We start from the raw sequence: 12,220 nt of genomic DNA on the forward strand, positions 1-12,220 counted from the left end.
TGATTGGCTCATCTGGAGTAGACAGCTACAAACTTCAAAACTGAAATAAGGATACTCTCCTACGACAAGGCGTAGCAATCACCAATCAGCACCCCAGCATTGGGAAAGCTGAAACAGAAGGATCACCACAAGTGTGAGACTAGCCTGAAATGCATAGTGAATTTCACAGCGAGCCTAATTTACACAGAGAACTCCTATCTCAAAATAACTAAAGGGGCAAAAAAAAAAGTAAAGATGTCCTAGCTAAGAAATGAACAGCATTTTCATGAGTCAATTAGTACATATAATGTAATGAGTGGTAGTCATTATTACTAGAAATAATACAACACCAAAACTATATCTGAAGATGACCCAAAATATAATTATGGTGACCTATATATAACAAATCAATGTTGATTAAAGTTTTCATAATAATGTTTTTTCTCATGATAAAATTAGTATATAAATTATGATTTCAAACAAACATGTAGATGAGTAAAAAGATGAAATTTAAATCATTCATGCTCCAATCATCAAGGAAAAATTATTCTTGTTGATATTTGATATTGATATAAGTTCTTTCACAAACAAAAAAAAAGTGTGCCAATTTTTAATATAATTATGTTTTTAGGTGTTTTGTGTGTATTGTTTTAGCCTAAACCACGACTATGCACCATTTTGTTGTGTCCATATGAAACAACAAACCAATATATTCTATTTGGGGATATCAAACTTGCTACTAGCTTTTTATAGTCTAACAACCACCTTGTGCCAAAGATCCTCCTAAAAGACTGTACTAAATTTCCCACTAACCAGTCAAGCAAAAGAGTATCTATTTCTCTGTGATTCCTACTAACTCTGAACATTTAAATTATGATTTTTAAGTAGAAAAATCTAATCTACTGTATTTTATACCTTTAAAATGATCTAGTTTCAAGATGCCAGTGAGAGTCACATCATTAGCAATGAATGTAACCAAAGATAAAAATTTGCTGTTTCATCTGAGCCTATGAACTCAAGTTATTCTCTTTGTACTGTACATGACTTCTCCTGATGAGGATGGGTGCATCGTATTCATGGTGTTCAATGGCCCTGACTCTCAGAATCATATCCTCTCCTTCCTGGGCCACAGCTTTCCTGACCATATTTGGTTCCTTTATGGTTTTAATCCCGTGTCTCCCTGAGGCCCCTGTAGCAAAGGCTGAGTTTCCAGCTTGGTTTACTAGAAGGCAGTAAACCCTCTGAGAGGTGGGGCAGCTGGGATATCTTCAGGTGAGTGAGGCATGCTCCCAAATAGCATTATGGTCTTTCTTTTACTTTCACTTCTCAAGAGTGAGAGAGCCATTGAGCTGCTGCCTTGCCCCAGGCCTCAAAATAAACCTCGTTATGGATTAATTTGTTCTGGTATTTTGTTTCAGTAATGGAAAACTGACTTGCATGGGCATTTGAAGAAAGCAGAACTTCCAACTAATGAGGGCCAGATGTTCAATGTAGTTCTTACAATTGTCACTCGGATCCATAATCAGTCATTTGGGATAAGTATGTTAATGAGTTCACCTCTAGGAAACTTACTGCTCCTGGCAAAGATTTCCAAGAATAAAATTAGAGGTAAATTCCTAGAAGGTTCCCAAAGTTACTGTCCAACCATTACCTGCCCCGGTGTTCATTTTTCCTGCGTGGTTACTTTAGTGAACTTCTCAAACCCACCTCTGGAAATTTTTATTTGGGAAGCCTGAGATTTTACACTCAGAAACTTAAGAATTTGTACTTTTTGAGATTCTATAACTGATTCTAGAATAAGGTTAAAAACTCAGAACCAGACCAGAGTCTTCGTCCTCCAGAGGCTACCCTAAAGGATTCCCAAGCTTGTTTCAAACAATGTCATTTGTTTGTCTAGTTTCTTCCTTAAACAGCAACTGGTAAACCTAAAGCTAAGAGAGCTAATGTGGCAGGTCTGTACTATGTTGCAGGCACTTCTGCAGATTACCTCATCCTATCTTCACATTCCTACGAGTCCTAAGACTCAGTTCCCCACCTAAAAAAAAATGAGCTAATAATATCAAGCACTTACAGAACAATCATGGTTGTGACTGTAGTATTATTTTAGTCAGAGCTTTGCTCTTCATTACAACTTTAGCCCAGCTGTTTTCAGACACCAAATGAACAAAAGGTTCTAGTGGATTTTCCAATGAGCCATACATTGATGTTTACTTTTCCCCAGTTGTATGAGCTGGGGAAACATTGCGTATGTCTTAAGATCTATTACTGGAAAAAAGAAAATCTCACCTCTCCAGAAACTTTTCCTTCTCTGTTTTGTTCTGTAAGTACCCTAATGATTCTAAGAATGCTACTGTCAACTGTATATCCAGACTGCTTCTGCAGTGGCTGCAACTATGACATCAATTTGGAGAGTGAGACATGGTTTAAGAATCTCTAAACTTCATCAGAACCAAGTGAACTCTACTGAAAATGGGAAAGTCTCAGTCAAAACCTACTACCCAGCCACAGCTTCAGTCCCAAGCTAAAATACTTGTAGTTTCAGAAATATACACAGAGAGAAATTGAGAATAAATCCCTGGATTGTGACTTAATCAGAAAAGTGGTCTCTGGACTCTTGGAAAGAAGGGAATTTCAAAATGAAGATGTTAGACAGCAATTCTCAAAGCCCTATGCATTGCTTGAGTGCCACAGAGCAGACTTATCAAAGTAACAGAATGATAAGATGGTGTGCAGAGTGATCTCAGGCAGTTGCCCTCACTGGGGATACAAAGAGTCTCACTTTTTTTGCCCCTATGAACACAAGGATCTTTGCTATGTCATGCAGTTAGGACTTTACCCAGACAAAAGGCAGTGTTGGGGGAACTCTGTCCTCTGAGGATAACAATTGCCAGTTTCATCAGCAGCTGAAATTCCTTGCAGAAGATCCTAAACAAGACCCAGTCTATTGATATTCCCAAATGAAAAGAGAGGGAAAGTGTTATCTAATCCTTACCTGGTCCTAGCCACTCTCCTGTACCCATCTTTTTTGCCACACACCCCAGCTGTATATAATTCTGTCCCAGCTGCTCCATAGTCTAAGTAGAGACTTGAATATATAGATGGTGGAAGGTCAGTTGAAGATAGCTATAGGAAAATCATTAACCATGCTAAGGTGAGGGTTTTTTTTTCTTCAATAATGTTGCTTTTGGTGCTTTCCACACTTCTGCAAATGATTCCGATAAATTCATTGGTTCACCAAGCTAAGCATGGGTGAAATAATTACTTGGGGACATTGTCTGTGGCATATCTGAGATGAACAGACAAAGTTAAACCATTGAGCAGGTAAGAGATCCTAGAAGACTAATCCAGTGCACACTCATACACTAAGAAACAGAGCATACAGAGCCATGCGTAGTATGAATCAAAGTACTGTCCTGTGTGATCAGTCTTTCATCTCCTGTAACATATCAAGTGGAGCAGACCTGCCACAGGGTATCTTCCATGCTTACTTTTGATTCTGTTCTCAGTCCTAAGAATCTCAACAAAGGAGCCTATTGATGGGAAGGTGTGTGTGTGTGTGTGTGTGTGTGTGTGTGTGTGTGTGTGCTGCATATATATCATATGTACATATATGTAAGATATACATATACATATTCATGAGAAGGCAAGGGATGACCAGAGTGAAGCCCCCAGAGGAAGAAAATGAGCTGAGTTGCAGAGACATTTAATTTAACAAGTGAAGGGATAAAAATGAAGGGTCTGCTCCCAGGAAGCAGAGATGAGCACATCACTAGGTTCTGTCAGTGGCCAGGGGCGGCTGTAAACCGAAAACCCAGATCACTTTGAGTTTGTTTTCCTGTTTCAATAACAAAGGAAAACATACTTGGACTTTTCTCTCTCTCTCTCTCTCTGAATGTGGCATTAGCTGGCTTCCTCCACAATAAACCCCCAAATAGAACGAATGCGTGAGAGGTGGGAGCAGGGAGGACAGCCCAATACAAAATTAGAACCAAGTCCTGAGAGGCAGCAGAATCCTGGATTCTTCACAAAATCTGTTCTCCAAATCTGGCTCCCAAAGCAATGCTCTTTTGTAAAACTGGCAGCAATTGCCACTAGGAACCTCAGCTGAGGCTCACACTTGTCAGTCTAGGTCTCCAGCAACGAATCAATCTTTAAAAAGAAAAGCATTTGCTGCTTTTATCCAGCACTGGACATTCCCCCATCCTCTCTAGTTTCTCCTCTGCTTCTCCTTTCCCTATTGTCGTGTGTGTGTGTGTGTGTGTGTGTGTGTGTGTGTGTGTGTGTGTGTGTGTGTGTGTGTGTGTGTGTAAACAGACCATGAGCTAACTAACCAAGGGAGAAACAAGGCCAGGCAAATGTTGCCTTTATTTCACAACTGTTAGGTATTCCTATCAGATCAGCTCTGATGGTTCACTGTGATGGGACTCTCAGTGTTCAAAACAGTCTGTAAGTGTCAAATCATCTTCCTTGTTCCTCTCTTGATGGGATCCTTGTCAGCATCCTGTAGGGAGGTGCACTCAGGTGGGATGAAGTGCTTGCCCTCATACCTGTCCTTCCCATGGACCTTCAGGCCAGAGGGAATTCGCTGTGAATGAACGTGTTTGGCTCAGCAGATCTAGGATATGCAGCAGACCAGGATGCTTCCAGAGAAGTAGTCCACAGCAGTATAAAGGGAGGTGAGCAAAGTGCTGTGTAGGCACCTATTCATGGACTTCAATTGAATTAAATGGACTCAGAGTCAAATATTGATACATAACTGCTTCTGGCCTGTGACCAGTCCTTCCATTCAAGTGAGAAGAAATGCTGAATAGCAACGTTCACCTTCCAACAAAACTAGGCAACATGTTTAGAGCATGTCAGATTAAATGTATGTCAAGTGCTGTGATAGATCCATAATATCTTATTTAATCCTGATTTAATCCAATTTAAAAAGGTTTACTGTCACCTCCTTAACAAGAATCCGAAGATTCAGGTTCAGAAAAATTTAAGAACACAGAGACCTAGAATTCGAACGTGTGTCTTTGCACAAAAAGAGTCCAGAGTTCTTATGTCATCACATCTCCTCTAGAATTTACCTGCAAGTGCTTTGCACAAATTTTATATTACAACAGTTTGGAATTAAAGTCAACTTAAGGAATAAACAAAACAGAAGCAAGGGCATAGCATTTGCTAAAAGTGGCACATATTTTACTCCATTGTGTTAGGCAAACTATGAATAATATGAAAGCTTGTGCTTTTTATTTTAAGCAAGTCATATTACCTAGTAAAATGTAAGAATGTATTGTGGTAATTAACAATTTCTTAAATTTTTTATGGTTTCAGTATATTTTATGATGAAAAATAATTTAAAATAAAAGTTAGTATGTTAAAAACAAAGATGATTTTTAAATTGGTAAATTTGATTTTTAAAAACACAATATATAAACGTAGAATGATACTTGCTAACTGGTACCCTAGAATTTGCGTATTTGAGGGTGAGTTAATAATGTTCTAATAAAAAGATGGCCTGGGAATGTTATAGAAATTAACAAAAGGAAATTGCTGAGTACATGCAAACTGAAGTTAAAAAAGCATTATCATACTAAGCTCTTCAGAGTAGAAATACCACTGAGATGCAGAGGAGCAACTATGGAATTCTGCTAGAGAGAAAGGAGCCAACAGAAACTAAAGAGCACCAAAGTGATGCTTCGGGATCCATCAGATGCTAACAGATCATTAGGAAAGGTTTTTACCAAATAAAATACTATAAATATACCTGTACACCAAGACACAAACATTAGAATGATTTGAGAATCAGAACAATGCAATCATTACTGATAGTACTAGTAATCATCTTTATCAAAGGGTATATATCAAAGAGTATCATATATACATTACATGATAAATATTGTTGCTCATGTGTGCTATGTGAACATATAGCCATTTGTGTATACATAGACAGTTATAAACTAGGATTGAATGAAGTGTTTTAGTAGTTGATGTATTATTCTATCTCAACTTATACATATTAACTAAGAATTTCACCAAGCCAGCCTTCCTCAAAAGGTCAATTTCCCAGATCAAAGGCTACAGCTGTAACCTATATCAAAAAATAAATATTCATAAAAGCCAACATGATAGCTTTTGAGTGTAAAAGTACATACAATTGCCAATGTGTTCCGTTTTGCTAGTTGCTCAGTTTTCAGTAGAAGTAAATAAACATTGCATCTTAACTAATCTATACTTTGCTTAATAATTTATCTATAGGCCCCAGGGAAGATTGCTCAGTGGTTAAAGCCCTTGTCATGCAAGCAGCAAGTGTGAGGACCAGAGTTTGGATTCCCAGGATGCCCATGGGTGCCCAAAGGATTTGAGACCCACCTGTCATGCCAGTATTCTGAGGAAGGAGATAGAGTGCCCTCAGGACAAGATGGCTAGCTAGTCAAACCATAAGAGTGACCAACAGCTTCAAGGAAAAGATCCTGCCTCAATCTATAAGGTGGGGAGCAATCCAAGAAGACTCCCAGAATCTACCTGAGACCTCCACTTGCATGTGCACATAAATATATTCACACTTGTGCAAACATATGCAAACATGCATACATTCAGACATGTCAAACACAGTACACATGCACATGAAAATGATAGTAGTTTTTCTTATTTCATCTATGTTAATTTGTCCTTTGAAATTTATTACCCACACACTCCATTTTATTTAAATATATCATACTTAGCACTCTGTAGATAGATAATAGACATAGAAATTGGCCTCATCTAGCTAGCCAAAATTATTTTTGATGTCCTTTCTTCAAAACAGAATCCTCCAATAGTCTGTTTTTGGAACAGGAGGCAACATTTGAGAAAACACATTAGATAAACATAGCAATTTTCAGTAGTTAAACATATTTATTGTGAATGTTGCTATTCTTAGCAATCATTATCTTAATACTTTCAAGCTGTCCAGATCTATGCTTGTAAGAAATGGCAGTGTTTATTGAGGATTTTTAAATCTCTTGTGCATCTTTAAAACAGTGTGCAGAACTTTGATGATTGTGAGCCTTAAACCCTATGTCAGCAATCAGGATTATTATAATATTAATTGGAGTTCCATGTTTGAAGCTTATTACCATTCTAGACACAGAGAAAAGAAATTATCTAAGCTAGACCACAAGAATAAAAGAAATCACCTCTTGGTAATATTACTTCGTTAGCCAAATAAAGATAGGCTGGATAAAAGAACATGGTTATCTCTTGCCAAAGGGCAGCCTCGTTGGCCCACTAACATCCTAATCTAAATCACATTCTTAACTGTGTGCAAGTCTTCATTAGGGCTTGGGTAATATGCACATACTAGTTAATGTCATAGCTAAGAGCAAAGCATCCCCCACTACAGGGTTCTGTGCCATCCGTCTTCCAGAGGGTGGATGAGGTGAAGCAGCCCCCAGAAGTTGCAAAGTCATGCAACACCCGCCTTCGTATTTCTCCTATTTCTCCTTGTTCCCTCAGAAACAGTGTTAGATGATATTTCCATATCTAGTGTCACGGGCCCACAAACCTCTGAATCTTGCATTTCCTAAGCCGAATATCAGGGACAGTATTGCAAATCAATTAGATACATTTCATATTTCAAATTAAATTAGCTGATTTCCAACATGTCATCTGTCCTCGAAGAATGATACATTCATCTTCTTGGTTACTTGACAGAAATTAGACTGACTGGGACTGAAGATGCTTCTCTGGTTCTAAATAATTGATGCTTAGCAGAAGGGACCTTGCCTGTCTCTGCTGTACATTACACAGGACTTTTGTGGATTTTGCTATCTTAAACAAATATGAAAGTTTCCATAGGTGTATCCAAATTAGCTAATGCCTCCACATGCTTTGGGAAGAGAGCTTTGGGAAGGTGATGAAATACACCCTGATTTGTCTTTAGGGTACCTTTGTGTTGGAACATATGCTAACAGTTCAGTTCAAACGTAAAAGAAGCAAAATTTTGCATGTTACATGCTATCTTAGAAATATCAGAAATCTGGAATATAATAGAGAATGATTATGTAGAAACGGGAGAAAACATAAATGCTTGCAGAACATAACCAGACTCTATTTGGACATCCAAAAAAAAAATGATGTTCAATTTTACCAGTGAGGTAGCTGCCTTGGTTAATCAAGAAGGTGAATAATTCACTAATTATACAGTTAATATATATGGAGAAATTCTTACTATGCAGAAAACAAGTGACTGAGGAAAGCAATCATGAGAAACACGGTCCTGTCCACATAACCTAACTGGAGAGATGACAGATGCAAACTACCTCAGGGTTTTCCAAATGTAATGCTTTATTGAAACAGGAGATCACCCACTCATCAAGTGAATAGAAGAAAACAAAAAGCAGGCAAACTAAATTTTCTATATTCCATGGCCATGCAAACAACTTCCTATTGCCATGTTTATTATCCTAGCGAAATAGTATCAGGAGACCCCATTTACAAGACTTTATATGGCATGTAGTAAATATTTCTATTTTACTTTCTTAGATTACAAGGATTCAGCAAACTGAGTGAACGGAGTATCCCAATAATCTAGCCATCCTTGATATTTCCTTTGGCTCAAGCACTCATCATTATAAAAGGAGAGCAAGCTGTTTGCTTATTAGTTTCTCAATATCCAATCTTGATAATGTTACTAGACTATTTATGAAACACTGAAGTACTAAGATGCACTTAAAGTACTCTCAGTTTACATATTTTAATGCAAGCATCTAGAATATGCTTTTTAGTTGGCACCTTTGACTCTATTCTTCAGACTAAGATAGGCCCAGAATGCTTCAGTAGGAAGGGTAATTGAGTTTCAGCCCATTTATTTAGAAATCAACTTCAAAATGGAATGTCAGAAGTACTTACAGATGTATTATCTTCTCAAACTATGCAGCCAATATTATGAGGTCATAGAGAGGCACCTACACCCATTAATAACCTGCATCATTTCAGTACATTCATCTCATTTAGCTCTTGCACATTGACATTTAAGGATCAAATCTCTCTTAGATTTATCAGTTTTGTTTTACTAGGGTCAAGCAGGCAATGTTCCCACACTAGTTCTGAAACCTGAGTTCAACCAGGGAACCCTCTCTTCAGCATGATAGCATATTAAGAAAAAAACCAGACACATCTGCAGTGTGAGAACATCCATTTATCTCCACACAAGGATTAGCATAGTAGTGGAAATCAAGGTAGGTTGGCCTCATCAAAGCAATGCAAAATGGTTTGGGGGAGAAAAAGATTTAGAGAACAACTGCTGATGCAGATAACAAAGAGAGTAGCCTGGTTTCGTTTTATGGGTTTGAAGGGGTTGTATGTAAACTTGTTTATTTGTTTGTGGGGTTTTGGTTTTTTGCTTTTTAAAGAGAGAAAGCAAAGGCATGGAGTTGGGTAGGTAAGGATGTGGGAAAGGTATGGGAGGAGTTAGGAGAGATCAGAAAACATCATATAAAAACATTGTATAAAACCAAGAAGGTGAGTTGGTGAGCAGGGGGAGGGGGGAGGAAACAAAGTTTGTTTTTTGTTTTTGTTTCCGTTTTTGATATTTTTTCAGAGGGGTAATCAGGAGAGGAGATATCATTTGAAATGTAAATAAAGAAAATATTAAAAAAAAAGTCCTGACAAAGCTTAATATGCATGTTAGATTTTTATGTATTAATATTTTAAAACTAAAATATAATTGTATTTTCCACTTTTCTTTTTTTTCCCTTTAATCCCTTCCATGTACCTCACCCTACCTGATGTGTGCGTGTGTGTGTGTGTGTGTGTGTGTGTGTGTGTGTGTGTGTATACTCATGACTAAATATATAAATACAACCAGCTCTGTTTGTTTAGTTTTACTCATGTCTATATTATTTCAGGACTGGATACTGTTTATTGGATAACCAATTAAGACCTCATCTCTAGGGAAGACTTTCTCACACTCTTATTGGGCCCTACCCATAGACATCTTCTATTTTTATACAATAAAGTGTCAATATAAAAAAAAGAAAAAATAAATTGTGGTGTAAGTCAAATAATTTACCAAACAATTAGAAACTTTGAGTAATAGCCTGACCCTGCCACTAGCTAAATTCAGAACTTTGGATATGAGTTACTTGATATCTTGAGACCAAAGTCATTCTGCATGTAAATTGAATATTTAAGGTAAATATAAACAACAAAAATTTACCTCAACAAACATTTTGAGTGCTTACTAACTGCCAAGCAACCAACTTTTGAAGAGTCTGATAAGGTAGTTCTAACTAGGAATGCATGAATGCTGATTATACAGCATGCTTTTTGGTTCATTTTATAAGCTACGTTTTATAGACAACATGTTATCTAAAAGCAAGAGAGACCTATTGACACTTTGAGAGCTGGACAAAACAATGGGTCTGTATTTTTCTACCAGAAATGGGAAAGTCCCAATGTCTATCACCTTTCTATTATGTTTATGTTGTACACAGAATAAAAACAAGCGAAGTTACAGAACATTTATTGGATACAAGATAAGTAATTGAGTTTTCACATATATAATCTCATTTAACCCTCATAGCATGTGGTTTAGATATTTGCTTCATTTTTCAGGTGAGAAATTGGAACTGAGAGAGATAAAAGTGATTTCTCAAGGTTACTTTAATCCCAGGTAACTTGAATCCAAGGCTAGACCTCTTCCTGCCACACCAACTTGAATCCAAGGCTAGACCTCTTCCTGCCACACCACTACATCAATTTGAAAATGGCATAATGATAATTTATACAGCTGGTATGTATGTGTCAGTTAAATCGTTATATGGTTTGTTTAAATAACTATGCAAGCAATGCATCTTGCTATAAACTGGTTCAGCACTTCCAGCTCTGCCTGGCAACCTCCATGATTCAAACATGAAGCATTCTAGAAATCTGTGGGGTTAGTAAGACTGCAGACAGAAGATGAGAATGATGGAATGTGGTACAAGGGCGAATACACTCAGCTTGAGAGCAGGTTCCCAAGGAGGGGCTAGCTTTCCATGACAGTGATTCTCCAGAGAAAGAGTGAAATTGGATGTCACCTGGGAAGACTTCCTTTCACTCCACTGGGTGATGGGAGGTCATGGGAATGAGCATGGCAGAGGCAATACCACTAAGGGGATGGTAAAAGCCGTATAGCTCCAGGAGGTCCATCTAGCATAAATAAAGAAGTCATACATTGAAGGAGTCAGCTCCTGGGAAGCCTACTGAATGCTGAAAAAGGAAGAAAGGAAGAAAGGAAGGGGGAAGGAAGGAAGGAAGGAAGGAAGGAAGAAAGAAAGAAAGAAAGAAAGAAAGAAAGAAAGAAAGAAAGAGAAAGGGAAAGAGAGAAAAAGAAAGGAAGGAAGAAAGAAAGAAAGGAAGGAAGGAAGGAAGGAAGGAAGGAAGAAAGAAAGAAGGAAAGAGAGAAAGAAAGAAAGAAAGAAAGAAAGAAAGGAAGGAAGGAAGGAAGAAAGAAAGAGAGAAAAAAGAAAGAAAGAGAGGGAAAGAGAAAGAAAGGAAGGAAGGAAGGAAGGAAGGAAAGAAGGAAGGAAGGAAGAAAGGGAAAGAAGGATAGACAGAAGAAATATCAAGCAAGGCAGGTAGAGTTCAAAATAAGGCTTCAGTCTCTGTAGAGAAAATGAAATAATGACGAAACCAAGGTGGTAGCTCAGCTCTAATGTGGTACAAAGCCCAGTAAGAGTTCAGAACCTCCTCAAGTTTTATAGATGGTGAGGAGTTCACCTCCGACTCTCCAGGCCTAGAGCAACAAGAAAGATTCAAGACCCCCAACCAGGGATGACAGGAAGGAAAAGGTTTTCTAACAATGTCCTACAAGTTTACTTAGAATGAGCTTTAGAATCGAATGCCCCTACTCTGGAAATGAAGATGTTCAGTGCATAAGGCTGCCTCTGAGTCTAGTGGGGAAGGGGACTTCATAGCATGCTTCTACTTTATGTGCAACCATTTTATAAGCAAACAACATTGATTGCATTCTTATCTTGGGTATGATGAAGTCCCCAAAGGACTGTATTCATTTTTTGTCATTATAATAGCTGATATTAATTCATTATAGACTTTTATACAGTTTCATTAATGTTATGTCATTGAAAATGCAATAAAATTGTAATGCTGTCTTACTGATCTATTCTTGAATTGCTTTGTCAACACCATTGTAAAACCAATGAAAAGGTAATAACACCGTGAGATTAAGTGTAGTTTAATAAATAGGTTTCAGCTTTCCCAGACTAGC

Source organism: Mastomys coucha, unplaced genomic scaffold (assembly GCF_008632895.1).
Source record: "Mastomys coucha isolate ucsf_1 unplaced genomic scaffold, UCSF_Mcou_1 pScaffold16, whole genome shotgun sequence".
In the NCBI taxonomy this organism is placed as follows: Eukaryota; Metazoa; Chordata; class Mammalia; order Rodentia; family Muridae; genus Mastomys; species Mastomys coucha.